Below are 23168 nucleotides of genomic sequence, written 5' to 3'. Positions count from 1 at the left end.
AATTTAGACAAAAAGGTTAAAAGTGGTTAAACTTTTAAACACATGTTATGCATGTTAAAAGTCACAAAGAGACCACATACAAATAAACACAAAAAATTTAATCAAAATCACCACTTATTTGCCACTTAGTACTATGATCTGCTGGTATTCCTCTTCACTTGTGAGTGAGAGGTCTTAAGTTCAAATCTTGTGGAAGACGAATTTAATATCAAATTAGATTGTCTATTATGTTGCTTAACCGAACACCTTCTTTTCTTAGTGTAAAATATATCTTTGTATTGAAACAAAGTCACCACTTATTTTCCCAAAACTACTTTCCACTCGTCCATAAACCACCGGTTTCACAAAATAAGAAGATTCACCTCCTACCTTTGCCTATAAAATAATCGTCTATGTCTCCACAGTTCAACACTCAAACGAGCTTCTCCGAAACACAAGCATCAAACAAACGACTATCTCACCTTCATTTTTCAAGTTAAAAATATCTTTTTACAACGAATCAATTGAGCCGAGTTTGGATGGCGCCGAGCGTGGCGGTGGTGCAAGGCCCTGCTGACCAGGGCCATAAGTGGAAATCCGGCCTAAAATCATTTCAGCTAAACCGGAGTCGCTCATCTTTCTCTGGCGGCGAAGCATCATCGGACCTCCGACCGTTATCCGGCGCAGTTGGGTCGGGCTTCTCCGGAATGTTGGTAAATTGCGAGGAAAGACGGAACCAAACTGACGAGTCCCTCCAAAAAGTCATGTACTTGAACTGTTGGGGGCAGGGCTGAGGTTGCCGGAGTTTGGGATTTCCAGCCGAACATAGTTGGAGTTTTGATCGGGAGTTTCTCCGTTAAAGAGCGTCATGAAAAAACATAGTTGAAAAACGGACAACTCAATTATGGAGATAACTCGGATGGATGATTTATGTAAATTGTAAATCTTGAGAGTGGAGATAATCATAGAGTAAGAGATCTCAACGGTTTAGGTGTTTCAATTGTGTTTTTATAAACTTTTTATGTCAGTATTATTTACAATTGTACTACGAACTAACATCCACAAATCCTCAATTGACAAAGGACAAAGAAAAATTTAATACTACGAAGTAAACATTAACAAAAAGAAAAGCTATAAATTGAAAGATCAGAATGATCAACTCTGCAATCGTTGTTATAATTGAAAGGTTTGAATGATTAACTCTGCAATCAGTTGTTAGAATCAATATGTCTTTGTTCATTTGAAAACATTGAGACCCTTATGAATTGAAAGGTTCAAAACGAACTGAAATAAAGGAGAATAAGGATGAAACACGGATGAAAATGTTGACCGAATTTGGTACAATTTGAATGAAAAAAGTTTATCAATTTAGTTTCATTTTTCAAGTTGATTTTTTTTTTTTTTTAAATGAATCAATTACGGTGAGTGTGGTGGTGGTTCAAGGTCCTGCCAACTAGGGGCATAAGTGGACATCCAGCGTAAAATCCTTTCAGCTAAGCCAGAGGCGATCATCTTTCGCTCGCGGAGATGCATCAACAGATTTCCGGCTATTAGAGTTTGATTTTCTGGGTAGTCTCAATGAAACAGTAAGAACACACAGAGAACAGAGTTTCTAAGATTTCAATATATTCAACTTGTTCTCTAAGCAAGAAGCTCAAAGAATATGATTTATCGTTGGAGGAGTGAGACACAACTTCACTCTCTCACAACATTACAAAGACATCACAACCATTCATTTCTAAGCCATCATGTAAGACGCTTACACATGTCATGAGCTATGACTCATTACCATCTAATTCTAAATACCAATTGGAATATGATCCAAGGGTTCACATTAAATCCTACACACTGTTTATAATGAAACCATCACAGCAAATACATTTATACTCCAATACTCCCTTCTAAATGTTTTGCTGATTTCACACCAAGAGCAGTTCTCAAGTATTCGAATCGATCCTTAGGAAGAGCCTTGGTAAAGATATCTGCCAATTGCTCCTCTGTGCTGCAATAGTGTAGTTCAATTGTCCCATCTTGAATGGCATCTCTTATAAAATGATACCTCCGATTAATATGCCTGGTTTTATGATGGAACACTGGATTCTTAGACATGGCTATGGCAGAAGTGTTGTCACACAACAAAGGTGTAGCCTCCACCTGTTCTTCTCCAAAATCAGATAAAACAAACCTCAACCATATTGCTTGTGTTGTAGCTTCTGCAGCACTTACATACTCGGCTTCTGCAGTAGATAAAGCCACATTGCATTGTTTAACAGAAGCCCAAGAAAACACTCCTGAACCTAAACTAAATGCATAGCTCGAGGTGCTCTTCATGTCATCCAAGCTTCCTGCCCAATCACTATCACAGTAGCCTATCAACACAGCAGCTTTTCCTTTCACATATTCGATTCCAAAATCCAATGTGCCTTGTACATATCTCAAGACTCTTTTAGTTGTCCCCATGTGTTTTCTAGTAGGTTTATGCATGAACCTTGCCAGCAAACATGATGCATACATTAGATCGTGTCTAGTAGCTGTCAGGTATAACAGACTACCAACCACTGTCCTGTACAAACTTTCATCAGTATCCTCACTCCCATCTTCCTTAGATAACTTGTCATCAACTGCAAGTGGAGTTTTTACAGCTTTACATTCTTTCAATCCAAATTTCTCAAGTAGTGACTTGGCATATTTCTTCTGATGAATAAATATACTCTTATTAGTTTGAATTATGCCCAGACCAAGAAAGTGATGTAACAATCCCAGATCTGACATCTCATATTGCTTCATCATATCCTTCTTAAATTCTTGAATCATTTCATCAGAATTCCCTCTGTAGATAATGTCATCTACATACAGAGATACAATAAGCACACTTGCATCACTGAACTTTGTATACAAAGTAGCTTCACTATGGCTTTTCTTAAAACCAGATCGATTGAAATAATTGTCTATCTCATCATACCAAGCTCTGGGAGCTTGTTTCAGACCGTATAAAGCCTTTTTCAACTTGTAAACCTTATCTTCTTGTCCTTGAACTTCAAATCCCTGTGGTTGATTCACATATACTTCCTCATGTAGTGTACCATTTAGGAATGCAGACTTAACATCTAATTGAAACAACTTCCATTCCTTTTGAGCTGCCAATGCAATTAGAGTTCTAATGGTATCAAGCCTTGCCACAGGTGCAAATGTCTCATTGAAGTCCACTCCAGGCTTTTGAGAATAACCCTTAGCCACTAGCGGTGCCTTGTTCTTCTGCACTGAACCATCCAGATTAAGCTTTGTTTTGTAGACCAATTTTACACCAATTACAGGTTTATTAAATGGCATTTTGACCAACTCCCATGTGTCATTCTTTTCGATCATCTCAATCTCTATGGACATAGCTTTTCTCCAAGCCTCATCTCCTGATGCTTCTTCAAAACATTCAGGCTATATTACACAGAAATGACACCTTTCATAAATATCATTCAAGCTTCTGAACCTTAAAGGAGTATGATCATACACTTGTGAACCAGTGTGATCTATTTGCTCTTTTTGTCTTGAAGAAGAAGCAATAACTTGCTTATGTTGCTCATGTAGTAATTCTATGCATTCAAATACTGCATCATCTTCAGCAGCTTCAACCTCATTCTCTTTGCTTCCATCAACGTCACTTGGAATTAAGATGGACAGAGTCTTCTTATTACCAGATTTCCAATCCCAACAAGAGTTCTCATCAAAGATTACATGTCTAGAAATAACCATCTTGTTAGTTTTAGGATTGAACAACCTGTAACCCTTTTCACAAGTTCCATAGCCAAGGAATATGCACATTACACTTGTTGCATCCAGTTTCTGCCTCATCTGTGATGGAACCTGTGCATAACATAGGGATCCAAACACTCTTAAGTGTTTTACTCCAGGCTTTCTTCCACTGTAAGCTTCAAATGGAGTATTCTTATGCAAAACCTTGGTAGGACATCTATTGAGAATGTAGACTGCAATGTTAACTGCTTCTGCTCAAAACTCAAATGGAATCCCTTTCTCCAACATCATGCATTTAGCCATTTTTACAATGGTCCTATTTCTTCTCTCAGCAACACCATTTTGTTGAGGAGAATAGGCCACTGTGAGTTGTCTTTCTAGACCAAGATCTTCACAATACTGAGAAAATTCCAGAGAAGTGTACTCCCCTCCCCTGTCACTTCTTAATTTCTTCACTTTGAATCCACTTTGTAATTCAACAGTTGCCTTGAACCTTTTAAATATGCTAAATGCTTCAGACTTGTTTCTCAGAAAATAGACCCATCCCATTCTGGTACAATCATCTATGAAAGTGATGAAATACTTGTTTCCAGCTTTGGTAAGTGTTTGCATTGGTCCACATATATCAGTATGTATTAACTCCAATGGTAGTGCAGCTCTCCAGTTTGTTTCTTTAGGAAAAACATCTCTAGAATGCTTTCTAATGGCACATCCCTCACATACCGTGGAGTTAATTCTAAGCTCAGGTAAACCAATCACCATGTCATGCTCTTGAAGTTGCATGAGAGCATTCATATTTAGATGCCCGAGTCTTCTATGCCATATCTCAGCTGCTTGTTTAACACTTGCCTTCATAGCAATTTGTATTCCTGGTTGCAACTTCAAAGGAAAGCTTCGATTTCCTTTCATAGGAATTTTAACAACTAGATTAGAGCATGTAAAATCTTCATAAATTCTGACTTCAATTCCCCCAAACACAAGATAATATCCATACTCCATCATCTGTCCCACACTCAATAGATTCTCCTTTAAACCAGGTACTAACATGATCTCCTTGATGTACCGTTTGCCTTGCTTAGTTGCAACCATTAACTCTCCTTTTTCAACTACATTAACCAACTCCCCTGTGCCCATCTCAACTTTGGCAGTAACACTTCTATCAATGTTCTCCAGTAAATCTTCTCTTCCTGTTATGTGATTACTGTAGCCACTATCAACATACCAAACGTCTTCTCCCTTCTTCACTACAGCAGCTATACACACATAGAACATAGTTGGATTGTTCTCCACTTGTTTGGCATAATTGGCCTGTTGAGTAACCTTCTTTGACCTGCAATCCTTGGCAAAATACCCTGGCTTATCACAGTTATAACACCTTGGTTTCCCCTTGAACCAACACTCTCCAAAGTGAAGTTTATCACAGTACTTACAAGCATTCTTGACATTATCAGAAGGCCCAGTAAATTTTCCTTGATGGTGTACAGATTTGTTATCCCATTTCTTATTCTTTGTCTGCCAGTTCTTTGTGGGTTTAAAACTTTGATTGCCATTGTAATTGTTCTTCCTAGGAGCTATACTTAAACTAGCAAAGGCTTTTTCCGTATTATTTTCAGAGTGTCTCTCAATTCTTTGCTCATACCCTTTTAGAGTAGCAACTACATCCTGCACATCAACTATCTCCAAATCCCGTGTATTCTCAATCACAGCTACAATACTATCATAGGATCTAGGAAGACTAATCAATAATTTCTGCACTATTCTTTGATTTCCAATACTCTCACCATAACTTTTCATTTGTGTAATGAGATCAAACAAACGCACAAGATACACAGAAAATGATTCATGTTCACCCATTCGAGTATATTCAAAATCACGCCTTAAGCTTTGAAGTTTTACAGATCTCACCTGTTTATCTCCAATAAACTCCTGTTTCAGTATATCCCAAGCCTCTTTTGCTGTCTCCAGAATGGCAATCCTTAGAAAAATTTCATCTGACACAGCTCCTTGAATAATTCCGAGAGCCTTAGCATCCTTGATCATGTTTTCCTTCAGATGCTTTAGCTCAGCTGCAATGAGTTCTTCTCCTTCTTTCTTCGCCGGAGGATTATACCCCGTTTCAACCATATCCCACAGATCGTGAGATCTGAAGATGGTCTTCATCTTTATCTGCCAGAAATCAAAGTTTTCTCCATTGAAAATCGGTGCTCGAAGATTAGCACCACTCGATCCAGCTATATTAGACTTGTTATCGAGTTACCCAGAGATTTTCAGATCGTTCTTCAATCGCAATAAACTCGATTCTCTGTCGAGTTCCTTAGCTGCAACCCTTGTCATAGATTCACGCCCAGATTGAGATCCAACCTGGCTCTGAGGCCATATTAGAGTTTGATTTTCTGGGTAGTCTCAATGAAACAGTAAGAACACACAAAGAACAGAGTTTCTAAGATTTCAATATATTCAACTTGTTCTCTAAGCAAGAAGCTCAAAGAACATGATTTATCGTTGGAGGAGTGAGACACAACTTCACTCTCTCACAACATTACAAAGACATCACAACCATTCATTTCTAAGCCATCATGTAAGATGCTTACATATGTCATGAGCTATGACTCATTACCATCTAATTCTAAATACCAATTGGAATATGATCCAAGGGTTCACATTAAATCCTACACACTGTTTATAATGAAACCATCACAGCAAATACATTTATACTCCAATACCGGCCATTATCCGGCACAGTTTGGGTTGGTTTTCCAGAGTGTGAGAACTGCACGGAGAGACGAAACCAGCCCTACAAGTCTATCCAAAAAGTCACCTACTTGAACTATGTGGGGCTAAGGGTTGAGGTCTTCTTTGGCGAGAATTAGTGGGAGATTTGAATTGGGAGTTGTGGTTGACTTGTTACAGAGTTGTGAAAAAAGATGATCAGAGGAAATGAACAACTTGTGGATGAAAACATTTATGTAAATTGTACAAAAATCTTGAAATTGTGGTGATGAAATGGAGAATGATGAATAAAAGATGGCTGTTTTTAGTATTTCAAATAAATTAAATGAATACATAATTCCCCATTACAAGTAAATTAACAAAGGCTTTACAATTTTCTTTTAGTCCTCCTCTCTTTGGATGACTATGTCTCCTCTTGTTTCTTTTCATTAAGGCCTCGTTTGGCAGCTCGTATAAAAGATCGAATAGTACTAAATATACGAAGCCAGTTGTTTGGAGCTTTATGTGTGAAATAGCCACTGGATTAAATAATCAGGTCCCTCAAATTTAGTACACCATATACCCACTTAGTTATCTTATCGAATACCTTCGTATAATTAGTCGGGTTCACGTCGCTCTTTGCTCCTGCGCGAACTCCTCCTCAACCAAGGAATTGCTGCGCTCTCTGTCTCTCCCTCCCTCCCAACCGCCACCAGAGGCTCCGACGACGGAGGAGCCCAAGAAGGAAGAAAAGCCAGCTAGGTAGACGAAACGCAATACTCCATAAGAAAGGAAGCTCGCACAGCCAAAACCTAATACTAAAACCGCGATTTCAGTTCTCGATTTCTTCTTGGGTTTTGGGTTTTCTATTTCTGAGTACTTTAATTCACAATTTCTTTTGGGTTTTCTACTTCTACTTCTGGGTTTTCTTATGGATGAATGAAGCCATTGATCATGGGTCAAGGACGGAATGAAGAACGAACGAAAGTACACTTTAATAATGGTTCTTTAGCTTTATTTCGGCGAGTCTTCAATCTTGGTCCCAGCTCATGAACAAGCAAGGTGGGGATCCCATTCCTTAGACCAAAACGACCTCCTTTGTGGATTGTTTCTATGGATTATTCTATCAATATTTTTTTTCTTAAAACTAATATGGAAATTGAGTTTTATAAAAAATAATAATAGTACTATTTATCCACTAAAGTATCAAATATAGTATTAAATAATCAGTCGTTATTCGAGACTGCACTAAACGCTCGATTAATTTAGTCAGTACTATCCGACTATTATTTATCTTGTCCAACTGAAATAGTCAATACAGTTCAAATCGGCAAACGAGGCCTAATAGTTTAACTTCAGTCTATGTTTATTGTTTCTTCAATTAAATTTTGATCATACAACAGTAATTATTCAGTCAATTCTTATATACTAACTAATACATGCATTTAATTGACTCCAGTATCGGATTCGTACATATATACATATATATACATATATAGGGTAAATTACACAGAACTACCTCAACTATTGGGTTATTAACAATTTCATACCTCGTCTTTAAAAAGTTTCAATGTCATATCTCATCTAAAAATTTGTTACAATTTCATACCTTCCGTCAATTGTCTGTCAATTCCTCCGTTAAAATGCTGATGTGGCAAGTGATGGGACCCATTTTCTATTAAAAAATTAATTAAATATTAAAAAAATTAAAAAAAAAAAAGAAACCCATCTTCCTCATTTGTCCCCCCCTTCCAAACCCAGAACCCTACCCCCACCTCCCCCTCAACCCCCAATTTCTCCCTCCCTCTCCTCCACTCTCTTCACCTCCCCTCCCGAGCCTCCTAACCACCCGTCTTCCTTCCCTCACACCCTTTCTCCCTTCACTCCAGAACCCCCCACCACCCGCGCCCCTCTCTTCCTCCATCTCCTTCTCTCTCCCATGACGTTCGTCCCCCTCCCTCTCTCTTTCTCCTCCTTATTTTCCTCTTCATGCTTCACTAACCTCTCCTCCCATCCTTCACTAACCATCTTCATCTGGTGCAGGGAAATAGGGGTCGGGGAAGAAGGGATCTGGGTTTTTTTTTTTTTTTTTTTCTAGGTTGCAGGTTGGGCTCGAGTGGGGGGAAGACGAACTAGGGGTTTTGAATGGAGGGAATGGGTGTGGATTTAAGGAGTGAGGTGTGTAGAGAAGGGAAGAAGGTGGGTGCGAGGGTTGGTGCGGAGGAGGAGGTGGATGATGGGTGCGCAGTGGGTTTGGGGAAGACGGGAAGGGGAAGAAAGGGGTGGGTTGCAGGGAAAGGGTTTTGGGCTTGGAAGGAAGGTTTTGGGGGGTGGGGGGGAGGATTGATGGGGAAGATGCGAAGGGAATGGGGGGTTGGAGCTGTTGGATGGAGGAGGAAGAGAGGATGTGGGGAAGGTTGGAGATGTTGACGTAGGTGGGGAAGGGGTCGGGGGTTGCAGGGTAGGGGAAGGGGAAGGGGTCGAGGAAGATGGGTGTGGGTTTTTTTTTAAGGGTAAATTATTATTTTAATAATATTTTATTAATTTTTTTTTATAGAAAATGGGCCTTGTCTCAAGTCACGTCAGTATTTAATAATGAATTAATAGACAACTGACGGGTATGAAATTGTAGCAAATTCATAGATGAGGTATGACATTAAAACTTTTTAAAGACGAGGTATGAAATTGTTAATAACCCAATAGTTGAGGTAGTTTTATGTAATTTATCCATATATATATATATACACACACAAATATACATATAATTAATCTATATGTATGTGTGTATACATATAAACTGAAACATTAATGGATTTGATCCTTTACTTTCTGCTACAGGTTGAAGGACTAATCTATTCAGGCAAAAACAAAAAAGAATGAATAAAAAGAGAAAAGAAACTGGTGAGCGCAGCAGGAAATGACATAAAAATTATAGGGCAAAAGACTGTTTACTATCCTCAAGTTTAATGGTTTTCAACATTTAGTACATCAATTTTTTTTCGTCTCAGAATCATACCTAAAGTGTAAATTTTGGGACAATCTCATACATCCGTTAGTCAAACTGTTAGTTCTCCCGTTAAGTGATGACGTGGCGCCTATGTGGACAATGACTGGGCGCCACGTGTCATTAAAAATATTTAAAAAATTAATTAAATAATTAAAATTAAAAAAAAAATTAACAATCCATTTTCCCCCTCTCCCTCGTGCCCCCAACCCAGAGGAAGAAGAAGGAGAAAAAAAAAAAAAGCCGTTTGCAACCCAGAAAAAGAAGAAGGAGGAAGAAGAAGGAAGAGAGGAAGAAGAGAGTTTCAGGAGAGAAAGGGGAGAGTTTCGGCCAAGGGGAGGAGGAGAGAGAAATGAGATGGCGAATGAGGGAGGAGGAAAGGAGAGAAAGGAGGGAGGGGAGAAGGAGGGGAACAGCCGGGTCTCTCCTTGACCCGCGACCCGACCCGTATCATTCTTTGTTTTCGGACAAATTTTCACCCATTTTTCCGGCAAATTGCACTACCTAACCACCTAGAATCAACTTCATGACCTTCCCTCTACCTATTACATCCCAAATTTGGAGAGATTTGGTGGTGAAAATGGAAGAAACCGTAGGGGTGCGGCGAGGTGGTGTGACGGCGATCCGCCATTTTTGAAGTAAATCTCGTCAACCACCACCACCATTAGACTCCCGTAGAACCCAGGAACAAAGCCCAAGCAGTTGTGGAGGCGTTGGAACAAGTGGGTCGCGGGGGGGGGGGGACAAATTCATCTTTGCCGATTTAGGGTTTTTTTTTTTTTCTTCTTCTTCTTCTTCTTCTTCTTCTTCTTCTTCTTCTTCTTCTCCTTCTTCTTCTTCTTCCTCCTCCTTCTTCCTCCTTCTTCTTCTTCCTTTTCTTCTTCTTCTTCTGGGTTGGTAGACAGTTTTTTTTTTTTCTTCTCCTCCTTCTTCTTCTTCTGGTGTTGCAAATTCTTTTTTTTTTTTCTTTCTTTCTTCTTCTTCTTCTTCTTCTTCTTCTTCTTCTTCTTCTTCTCCTTCTTCTTCTTCCTTCTTCCTCTTCTGGGTTGGCAGACAATTTTTTTTTCTTTTTTTTTTCTCCTTCTTCTTCCTCTGGGTTGGGGGCGCGGGGGGAGGGAGAAAATGGCTAGTTTGTTTTTTTATTTAAATTTTTAAATTTTAAATTTTAATTATTTAATTAATTTTTTTAATATTTTTAATGACACGTGGCACCCAGTCATTGTCCACGTGTGCGCCACATCATCACTTAACGGGAGACTTAACAATTTGACTAACGGATGTATGAAACTGTCCCAAAATTTACACTTTAGGTATGACTCTGAGACGAAAAAAAATTGATGCACTAAATGTTGAAAACCACGGAACAGGCGGCAAAGCCTGCTCAATGCGCAATATTCGCATTATGCACAACACAGTTAAGGTAGATTTATTAAACAAATATATGTAGTTACTTTCGATAAGCCGTCTGGTAATCTACTAATCTCTGCTCCTCTACCTAGCTATAAATATGGCTCTGCACTGCCTCAAAACATCACCCACACTAAACACGATTAGCTTCTTACTAAAGCTAATCAATTAGAATTCCATTGTTCAAAAAGGAAACATTAAGAAGGTAGAGATGGCTAAGTCTAGCAACAAAATGGCAACACTACTTAACTTGATTCTAGTGCTCTCTCTAGTTCTTATGATTTCCATTGCTGAGAGTAGAAAGCTCGGCAGTAAGAATATTTATTCCATTAATTTCATTTTCATCGTCTACATACATTAATTACTTATTGCGTTTAAATTAATTCTTTTTAGTTTCAAATAAATATTAAAATAAGTTTCAAGTTTCTATATTGATGCAATGCAATGTTCCACTTGAATTTGCAGAAAAGGCTGTGGCTTGCGACTCGGTTTATGTTGCCGAAGAGGGTGATACATGTGAATCTGTTATTCAAAAGTTCCAATTGGGTGCTGACTTCTTTCTTTCAATCAACCCTAATCTCAACTGCGACAACTTTTTTGTGGGTCAGTGGCTTTGTACTGAAGGGACTATGAACTGATAAGCTGCAGTAAGTTCATGCTCAGTACAGAAAATATATGCATCATTGTACGAATAAAGAGGATGAGCTTTGACGTCGTCTAAGGCATCGTTTCTCCTCTAGTAATTGTTATTCCCTTGATGAGTTATTTCTTCACCTTGGAAACTGATGGACGTTGTTATCAGTCATTATGGCTGCAGCAACTTATTCCGTTTTATATAACACAGCAAATTAATTAAACTTTTCTAGTAGTGTTATTTGTTTTCTAGTAGTTACAAACTAGTTAATCAAAGTCGAGTGACATAACTGACTTGATCATATCATGCGACTAATGACAACTGTTTATAATTTACATTACCAAACCGAAACTTCCCAAAAACAATAGAAGGTTTTCCCAACACTATGCCTCATATACATTTATTCAAATACCGAGCAAGTCACAAAAATATCAAATTTAAAAGTAAAGGCCAAATCGGATTAATAGTCCATGTGGTTATAGGATATTCGGAAGAACGACTCCATTGTAAAAGATATAGGAATTAAGCTTTTGTGGTGAGATCCGTTGGGATTCAAAGCCAAAATTGAAAGTTTAGCTAATTCTTCCGTTAATTGGTTGGAATGACTCCCCTTCATTGGAGACTGTGTGCTTCATTACATTTGAATTTACTTGGCTTAACTGGTTTTCGATTTCCAAATTAATGTGCATCTTGGTTTACAGGCTTCTTCTTCTTTATGATATGTGTTTTTTCTTTTTTTTCCTAACCCATTTCGTTTGAGTCGGGTTTCTCCGGAGTGTTGGGAAATTGCAAGGAAAGATGAAACAGGTTGATGAGTCCATCCAAAAAGTCATGTATTTGAACTGTTGGGGTTAGGGCTGAGGTTGCCGGAGTTTGGGATTTCCGGTGGAACATAGTTAGAGATTTGATTGGGAGTTTCTCCGTTAAAGAGCGTCATGAAAAAACTTAGTTGAAAAACGGACAACTCAATTATGAAGACACTAGTAAAAAAAAATAGGTTGCACGACGACATTTTGCACGATGAACAAAAATTCGTCGCACAAGATGCACTTGCGCGATAAAAAAAAACTTCGTCGCACAAAATAGAAAAAATAGAGAAAATAAATAAATTAAACTTGCGCGACGAAAATTTCATCACTTTACGTATTCTTGCGCGATGAATATTTTTTGTCAGCTTAAAGTCAGCAAGAAAACACGGGTAATTTAATTTGTCGCGCAAGTTCCACCAACTTTTCACCTTCCAATACATCTGAATCAGGTAAATCTGAGGCTATTTAATGCAGATGTTTGAGCGACAAAGAGTTCGTCGCGCAAAGATCCTAACTTTGCTATAAATAGGCACTTCTACTATCCTTTTCTTCACAATTCTGTTCGTGCTAAGATGGCGGATAAAAACAACAATGAGAGTGTGCGCAAGGCCGACGCGCATGATATGAGAGAACATTTTGCGTTTGCTCATGCAATTGCTACAGCTATGAGGAATAATTGCCCCACTGCTGAGTGGCGTTCTTGGAAAGATGTGCCGGGAAATGTGAAAAAGCTTGTGATGGATGAACTATTAGTAAGTATATTGTTGATGGATCAATAATTTAATTTGCGAAATTTTTAGTTATATGTTGGAATTAATTATATGTATATATGTGTAACAGCGTAAGTATGTTTTTGATGATGAACCAAAAGAACAATTGATGAAGTTGCTGGAGGATGCGTTGGAGGAAGGTTACAATATGTGGCGTTATGAAGTCTTGACCTAATGTAAGCACCCTGGCTATGGTTTATATGTGTTTTTAATCTTTAATGAATATCGTACTTATGCTGAAAATAATTGTATGGATGAAGACATAAATTATTTGTAGAATAAATATTTAAGGTATTAACTATTTTTAGAATAATATATTAGGTATTAATTATTTATAGAATAAATATTTAAAGTATTAATTAATTTAAGAATAAATATTTAAGGTATTAAATCGTTTGTGAATATTTGTTTGTAATTACAAAGTTTACGTAAACATAGATATCTATGTTTACGTAAACTTTGTAATTACAATTATTTTATTATATTCGTCACTCAATATATTGCGCGACGAATATGTGTTTGTCACGCAGTGCGTTGTCTGAATGCGTTCAAACCTTCCAATTTATTGCTAATTAATGACACATTTTGTGCGACGACTATTTCGTCGTTCAAATTGGCATTAGTGCTATATAAACACAGTTTCAGAGTCGAAGTTTTCAAAATTTTTTTTGTTTAAAAAAGAATGGCCGATTATGGGGAAGGCTTTGGGAAAAAGAAAGTTGTAGTACGAGTAGAAAGGTACCGACGGAAGCAAGTGCCGTACTTTGAAGGCAAAAATTTGGCTGAGGTGTACGCCGAATTCATTTATGACATTGGGAATTTGGTGCGGAGGGATTGTTCTGCCGAGTTTGAGTCTTGGAAAAAGGTCCCTGAGGAGCTGAAGAAGTCCATGCTGGGAGAGTTATCGGTAAGTTTATGGTAAATAATGAAAAATTATTTTTGATAAAACGTAATATTTTTTAAATTACTAATTTATTGTTATTGGCATTAATGTAGGTTCATTGGGATATTGATGAAACCGATGAGAAGCAACGAATTTATGTGGATGGGCTTTTCAAGCAGAGATTCCGGAAGTGGAAGTTTGATGTGTTGCAGGCGAGGGAGGATTGAAGTTGATGAGGGTTGTTTTTTTTTTGTTTTTCGTTTTTTTAAATAAGATTTTGTGGACTTTATGTTGAATTTAATGAATAAATATATGTTATGTGGATGAGTATTAATATTTGCAGTTATTATAATTTTTATTTGGGATCCTAAATTAGTTTTGTTAATTAATTTAATGTTTAATTAGGTTTGAGTTTTTTATTTGTAATAAAATAAAAATTTACAGTACATACAAATAAAGAAGGAAAACATAAAAAATAAAAAATATAATTTTTAGCGCGACGAACGTCTTCTTTCGTCTCGCAAATAACATTTGAGCGACGAATACAGGCATTCGTCGCGCAAGAAATATTTGCGCGACGAAAAAGTTTTCTTCGTCACTCAAAGGTTCTTTGCGCGACTAACATATTATTCGTTGCGCAAAATCGTTCGTCCTTTTTTTATCTAAAATCAGCCTTGTGCAGAGGCAAACTGCAAAAAATTTGTAGATTGGGCCTCTGCACTCATCCCTGTGATTTTGCTGAATCTGGTATCCGTCATTTTCATTTTCTCTCAATTTCATCATCTAAACTACTCCCTCCATCTTCTCTAGGTTGATCGAGCTATCTCGGTGTGTTTGGTAAGCGTTTTTTGTCGTTACGGTAAAAGTATTAATGTAAATTCATACTAACGCCATTAATTTCGTTCTCTATAGGGATATTGTGTGTGATTAGCCATTGGTGGATAACGATTGAAAAGGTAATTTTTTTGTTTTATTTTTTAAACATACACCATTAATTAAATTATGTTGAACTTAGTTTGTTATGTTTATATTGTGCTATGAAATTATATTTATATTATGTTGTTAAATTTGTACTTAACGTACAAATATGTGTTGTGATGTACGGAGTTAATTGAAATTAACTTCGTACTTGTTTTTTATTTTTAGTAAAACTTAGTTTCCCGTTTAAGGATTAGTTGGATTTTGCGCATGGATGTGAAAGCATGACTGCGGTCCAATTAATTCTTGAATTGTCCCATTATTTGGACAGTTTGGGAATGCACGGTTATGACTCGTAGTTTATGGTTGAAGGATTAGGTTTCAGTTGTGGAGATTTTGGTATCATCTCTCTACGTTCTTCGGGTCGTACACCTGAAGAACTGTATCGAGATGCTGCCGAAATTCATCCACGTCGAAATCTAATCTGATGTAGTTGTAACTTATGTGACATAACTATGCATTCCCGAATGGGATAGGGCCCATACTGGAGGCATAAGGTGACATTATCAGTTTGTATGAAGTTGTTGTGATTGTTGTAGTGTGATTGTTGTATTGTTATTGTGGTTCCAAGAATTATGGACAAGACGTGGATACAGAACCCGAATAGATGCACAGATGCATACTTGGATGGAATCGAGGATTTTATTGACTTTGCAAGTACACATAACTCGGGTGCAACTAGAATTCGGTGTCTTTGTAGGAGGTGTAACAACACGTTAAGGGAGACAATGGAAAATGTTCGATTTCATTTAGTAAGGAATGGAATGATTGAGACATATAATACTTGGAACCATCATGGGGGACAATTAGACAATGCTTCGTCTTCAAATGCCACAAGAATGGATTATGTTGAACCTATTGTTGATCCTAATGAACAAGTCATGGAGATGTTTTTCCATTTGCATCAACAAACACCAATAATGAAGAGGAAGATGACGTGCCTACACCAATGGACAATGCAAAGTTCGAACAATATGAAAAACTATTAAAAAATGCCAACCAAGAGTTATACTCGGGGTGCGAAAGTTTTTCCGTTCTCACGACCATTGTGGAACTAATGCATGGAAAAATAAAGCATTGTATGTCGAACCAGTGTTTCGATTACTTTTTGGAGGTTTTCAAGAGAATGCTTCCCTAGGGCAATTGTTTGCCGAAAGACCATATAGACGCGCAAAAGGTGTTGAAAGGTCTTGGATTGGGTTATGAAAAAAATTCATGCTTGCAAAAACAATTGTATTTTATTCTACAAAAGTATAAAAACATTGGATAAATGTCTTGTATGCAATGAGTCGAGGTTCAAAATGACATCTCATAATAGAACCACTAAGATCCCACAAAAAGTCATGTGTTATCTGCCCCTGAAACCTAGGTTGCAGCGATTGTATATGTCGTCGCATACTGCCACAAACATGAGATGTGATGTGACATCCTGCATATGGGGAAGCATGGAAAGAGTTCGATCGAACGTTCCCCGAGTTTGCTGCTGATTCTCGTAACGTTAGATTGGGACTTGCCACTGACGAATTTAATCCGTTTGGGGTTTTAAACCAACACCACAGTACTTAGCCGATTTTCGTATTTCCGTATAATTTGCCACCATGGAAATGTATGAAAAAAGAATACATGATGATGACTCTATTGATAACTGAGGATCTTGGTAGGTCAATCGATGTATACTTACGACCATTGCTGGATGAGCTAAAAGATTTATGGACACACGGTGTGCGCACATACGATAAATGTACTGGCAAGATGTTCACTTTGCGGGCTGCAGTGATGTGGACTATGAACGATTTCCCCACATATGCAATGGTTTCCGGGTGGAGCATCCTGTATGCAAGGAAGACGTAACAGCTAGTTGGCACGCTGGAAAAGTTTGTTACCTTGGTCATCGAAGATGGTTGCCTTGGGACCACAAGTGGTGAGAGAAGGATAAAGAGTTTGACAGGGAGAAAGAGCATCGCCTCAGACCCAGAGAATGGTCCGGTGCTCAGATTTTGGAACAGCTTAACCGTTTTGATTTTGCTCATTTCGGGACCAATGTCACTAGGACAAGACCTGCTACACATATGAATTGGACGCACAAGTCTATGTTTTTTGAGCTCCCGTATTGGTCTAAACTAAATTTGAGACACAACCTCGATGTTATGCATGTTGAGAAAAATGTATTTGACACATTGGTCAGCACAATTCTAGATATTAAAGGCAAGACAAAGGACACGATCAAAGCTTGTCTTGATTTGGAACGAATGGGAATACGACGAGGTTTATGGATGAATAGGGACAATGATAAAGGCAAAAGGGATCTTGCATTTTTTTTCAATGAAACCAAATGACAAGAAAGAATTTTTAAAGTTTTTATCGTCTGTAAAGTTTCCCAATGGGTATGCTTTAAATATCGCGCGTTGCATGAACGTTGACGAGGGTAAATTAGCTGGCTTAAAGAGTCATGATTGCCATGTGGTTCTGCAACGCCTACTTCCTGTGGGTATTCGACATCTCTTGCGAGTGTAGTGAAACCAATCATGTTGTCCAGTTTTTTTTCGCAATTGACGTAAAAAACGTTACAAAGAATGGACGTTAATCAGTTGCGCCATGACATTGTGTAAGTTCTATGCAAGTTTGAGATGATATTTCCTCCATCCTTCTTCACAAGTATGATACACATGATGGTTCACTTACTAGAAGAGGCATTGCTTGCTGGACCAGTTAATTTTCGATAGATGTATCCAATAGAAAGGTATATATTCCTCATCTTTTTTATTAATCGATATTAAATATATTACGATTAGTAATATGTGTATCGTATCATTTTCTTTTGGCAGGCTTCTCGAAGACTTGAAGAAAAGTGTACGAAACAAAGCGAAGCCCGAAGGATCCATTATACAAGCTTGGGTGTCATATGAGGCACTTGCATTTTGTGGAATGTATTTAAAAGATGTTGAGACAACTTTCAATCGTCCTCCTTGGAATAATGACGGGGGTGTGAGAAAGGAGAAACTTTCAGTTTTTGCCAAGGTCGCTCGACCATTCGGAGATCCGATTTGTGGCGAGTCGTTTTCCAAGAAGGACATGGATGTAGCACATTGGTTCGTACTCAAAAATTGTGATGAGACACTGTCACACCTAGACGAGCATGAAAATATGATGAAGCAGGCACATCCTTCACATTTGTATGCCAAGAAACACCGTGAATTGTTTCCGCAATGGTTTCTCGAATATGTAAGTTTGAAGTGTTTTGTATTGGACATATATATTGTACCAATTAAGTTGCTCGAACTAACAAATTTAAATGTTTGTCTAATATTAGGTGAATCAACTGAAAGCATCGAATTTCCCCGTGTACAGTGAAGAGTTATATAACTTAGCGTTCGGACCAATTCACGTTGAATTGTACTCGGGCTGCCATGTCAACGGCGTCAAGTTCTTAACGGGTGCACGAGATGACAAGTTGTGTACACAAAACAGCGGTGTTCATGTCCCCGGAGGAGGCGAAAGTATAGACATTGAATTCTATGGCAAACTAACAAGTGTCATGTAATTGCTTTATAAAGACCGGTGCCAAGTGATCCTATTTAAGTGTCGGTGGTTTGATACACACCCAAATAGGCATGGAAGTGTGAAAACAGATCATGGATTACTATCAGTGAACACTACCAAAACTTGGTACGATGACGACTCTTACATATTAACAACCAATGCAAAACAAATTGTGTATCTAGATGACCCTAAATCCGGGAGGGGTTGGAAAGTTGTTCAGAATCATAGGCACGTGTATGCTTTACCAGAACAAGACCGTACTGACGACGACATCAACAATGTTGCTGACCAACGTCTTGAATCTTTCATGGAAAGTGGTGCGGAAACACTCCGAGGTACTAATCTTATCCAAGAACCATTTCAGATAAATAGAGTATCTTCAATCGAAATACCGATTCAGTCCATCACGATTGACCTTGGTAATATTCCACAATATGATGGTCCAGTGCGCATGAACGACGATGGTGACGTACCGATCGATGATAAGGAATGGGAGACTGAAAAGGATGATAGTGACGAAAGTGAAAGTTATTATAGTTCGTATTAAGATTAAGGCAATTTATTTGTAATTTTTTTGTAAAACACATGAAATGTTTAATGCATTATATAGAGTGACGGAAAAAATGGTATGAATGATTCCCATTTTATATGTGAATTACTTTGTAAATAAAGTTGTTTTGTTTGTATTTTATAATAAATTGTAAACAAAATAAAAAATAAAAAAAACCAATTTAAAACACAATTGTGCGACGCATAAAATTTTTTTGGTCGTGCAAATATACTTTCCGCGATGAAATATATGTATTCGTCCTTGTGGCCTAAATCTAACCTGAGATATGTTTCTGGATCGAGGATATAGCATAGAAATAACTCGGGAAAGTGTTTTCTAGATTTTCCGACGAGCACTGTCACTTTCGAGGCAATTTTCGGCCAAACTACAACGATTTAGCCAGCGTGCAAGGTATCAATCTCTTCGTCTCGCTAAGTACTACAACTTTCCTTTTTGTTTCACCCAATTGTGTTGAGTATTGAAGAAGTTATACTCATTTGAATCTTACCCAGTTTCCGGCGACCTCCGAGGCTTTCAAGACATTTTCCGGTCAAACCATGGAGAGTTAGATGTCGTGTCAGGTATCATGCTCTTCGTCTCTTCGAGAACTACAACTTTCGTTTTTGAATCACTCGATTTCGTTGAGTTTTGACAAAGTTATGGCCGTTTAAAGTTGATGTAAAATTCTAGCCTTCTTCTTCCTTGGGTCCGGCGACCCATCAAGAATAGGCATTTTGGGGCTTTCCTGCTGAGCCCAACCCAAACCCATTTCTGTTTTCTTATTATTTTGTTTTATTAAATTGTTTAAGTTAGTGGCCTTTGGGCTATTGTAAATCAAGGCCTTGGGCCCATCCTCCTTAAAAGCCGAAAACCATTTACTTTAAGTTGTTTTATCTTATTTACTAAACTAAAGGCCTTTAGGCCATTTTCCTTTAGGGTCTTAGGCCCGTGCATCCTAAGACAACCCTCTAACCTTTCAAAACCCTTAATCCTAACCAGTCCAAACACTTTATGGGAAATATTCTGTTAGGGAATATTCTAAGAATATTCTATTGACTTTTACAAAATTTATCCGGGACCCTTCTTAGGGTAATTCGACGTCCTGAATCCGTTTCCAACGTCCGTTTTCCCAAATTCAATTGTTATAATAGATTTTTATTAATTAGACCATTTATGTGCTTAGGGGCAATATTTGTGATGTTTTCGTGGTTGCTAGTTTGCGTGGCTCTTCGGCGGCTAAGTACTGTGAGTGAACCCCTTTTAAAAATGCATGTTTTAATAGTAGAAAGGCATACATAAAAGGCATGATTTAATGATTACGTTTTATGAAACGCTTTGAGATAACATGCTTACTGAGGCTAGTTTGAATTATTACTATTTTTCCTATAACCCGTGTTCTTATAGAATATCTGATGGATGACGATATGATATTTAGAACATGTTTTGAACACCTTTTTATGGTATAGATGATGGATGACTTTATACTATGAAGTTGTTTTTCAATATATATATGTTCAGTGGTTTTGTACTTACCTAGTGGTCATTTCCGCTACGGGACGTAGGGATAGATTCTGGTTCATCCCAGACGACGGTTTGGTGTTAGCATAGGGCCTGGAGTGTGTTTCCTCTGGCTATTTAGCACAGGGACGGGGAGCCGGCATGAGGCCTGAAGTGTATTTTCCTCTGATTGTCTGCTCAGAGACGGGGAGCCAGCATGGGGCCTGGGGGTTATCGGACAATTCACTAGTGATTATTATATATACAAGTTATGATTTGAGACATTGCACGGCATGCTAGGTTTCGGAAAACCTATATTTATCATGATATATATGTGTTTTCATAAAACCTGGGGGTTAGTACGTTGATAACTGTTGTACTATATATATATATATAGATATATCAAATTGGTCCACTCATGATTGTTTTGCGCCCCCTTCAGAACTTAGAATCGAGACATACAATTCCGGCATCAAAGCACTTCCGCATTGGCATCTTCGAGTCCTCTCGGTGTAGGACCCATTCCTTGTTCATTCAATTTTTATATTATTTCTTTTAGTATTCTAGTTAGTTATATGCTCTGAACACGTTCTTGAAATGCATATTCATTAGTCTTTTATATTTATAAGTCTTATTTACTCCTTATTTTCAGCTTTTGCACTCAATAAATGACTTTCGTCACCCTCGGGTGTCAGCCAGCACATGCCTATCCTGGTATTTGGGGAATATCAGGATCGGGGCGTGTCACCGGGAGTTTGATGATCCGCATGTCGCTCTTGAGGAGGGATGTCCGAAAGAGTTGGATGACCGACAAGACAGTTGGGTTTGGCTTTGAGGTCATTTTAAGGACCCAACATATGTGGTGCGTTTTTAATGACAACTTCTTTCATTTTACTTTTTTTATTTTTTAATAATGTTTATTATTAGTTTTTTTAATTTTCTTTAACTATTACAACTAATACATTTATTTTTTGTATAACAGAAGAAGGTGAAGGCGAACAAGATCAATCGAGAGAAGAAGACTCTTATCCACCATTCGAGTTCGAGGCCTTTCTCTTATAGGATGGAGGCGCAACGGAAGGTATATATTACAACTTTCATTTCCAATTTTAAATGTCGCTAATAATTTTTTTTCGTACTAACATTTTTCTTATCTTTTTCGATTTTAGGAGGGTTTAAAATTTCCGGAGATCAACGTCTTTGCTGACGTTTATGTTGGGCCTGGGAATGAGTTGACCCAGTCCCTTCATGTAAGTAATTTCTTATGCATTAAACATTTATACGAATTCTTTCATATTGTTTTCTATTAATAATCCATGTTTTTTTTCACAGGCAACTATGGTGGAAAAGCGACAGGTGGTGCTTCAGGAGTCTGCCTCCCACCTTCCCTCGGACACGCCGATGGAGTCTGTAGATCCCCCTGAGGATGTAGGGTTTCACATCGTCACAGAGACGTTGGACCAGACTTTCGGTCGGAGGCCAGGGACATATTGTCGGGGGATGGGAAATGCCAGGCGTCGGGAGACTGGAGCCTCGTCATCCTCGCAGTCAAAGACCAAGGTTACGGCTTTGACGCAGGAAGTCGTTGGGTTGAGGAGTGAGCTGGCATCGTACAAGTCTCAAATGTCAATGCTTGTACAAGCCCTCAGTTCCTTTGGAATACATCTCCCCGGTTTTTCTACACCATCGCCCTCATAGCCCTTCCACACCGAGCAAGCACAGCAATCAGGCCTGTTGACCTCCGACCCTGTCCCCAACCAGCAGCAAGATTACGAAGCACCTCCGAATGACATGCCTATAGATTTTGCCTCTTTATTTTCGTAGTTTTGTTCCCTTTTTTTTATAAACTTTATATTTGTACGTACATTTTTATTTATATTATAAATAAAAAAATTATTCATTAATTTGTTTTTTTTTTCTTTCTCATTAGTATGAAATCTGTTTTTTTTTTCCTTTTATTCTATTTTTTAATTAAAAATTACACGTGCGCGATGATGAAATGTCGTCGTGCAAAATTAAGCGCGTCTTACTCTTCGTCGCGCATTACCACGCGCCTACTATAGATTTCTTCGCGCAAAAAGTTTTGAGACAAATTACCCACAAACGCACTTGTACTCATTTATATCGTACAACGAAAACCTTTGTCTGTATAACTTTCACGCAATGACTAGTAAAGCGTCGCGCAATTGTTAAGATGTGCGAAAAATTTGAAGATGTTCGTTGCACAATGTCTTTTTTTTCACGAGCTTTGCGCGACAAAATATGCGCGACGATTTTCTGATTGCCATAGTTTATGTGCGACCAAATAATTCTTTGCGCGACAAAATGTCCCTAGTCGCGCAAACTATTTAATGTAGTAGTGAGATAACTCGGATGGAATGATTTATGTAAATTGTACAAATCTTAAGAGTGGTGATAAAATCATGAGTAAGAGATCTCAACGGTTTAGGAGTTTCAATTGTGTTTTTATAAACTTTATATGTCAGTATTATTTACAATTGTTTCTCAATTGAAAACAATTGTACTACGAACTAACATCCACAAATCCTCAATTGACAAAGGAAGCAATGTTTAATACTACAAAGTAAACATTAATAAAAGAAAAGCTATATGAACTGAAATGTTAGAATGAACAACTCTCCAATCAGTTGTTATAATTGA

The sequence above is a fragment of the Malus domestica genome, chromosome 09, assembly GCF_042453785.1.
Source record: "Malus domestica chromosome 09, GDT2T_hap1".
NCBI lineage: Eukaryota > Viridiplantae > Streptophyta > Magnoliopsida > Rosales > Rosaceae > Malus > Malus domestica.
Note: the sequence above shows the minus strand (reverse complement) of the source record.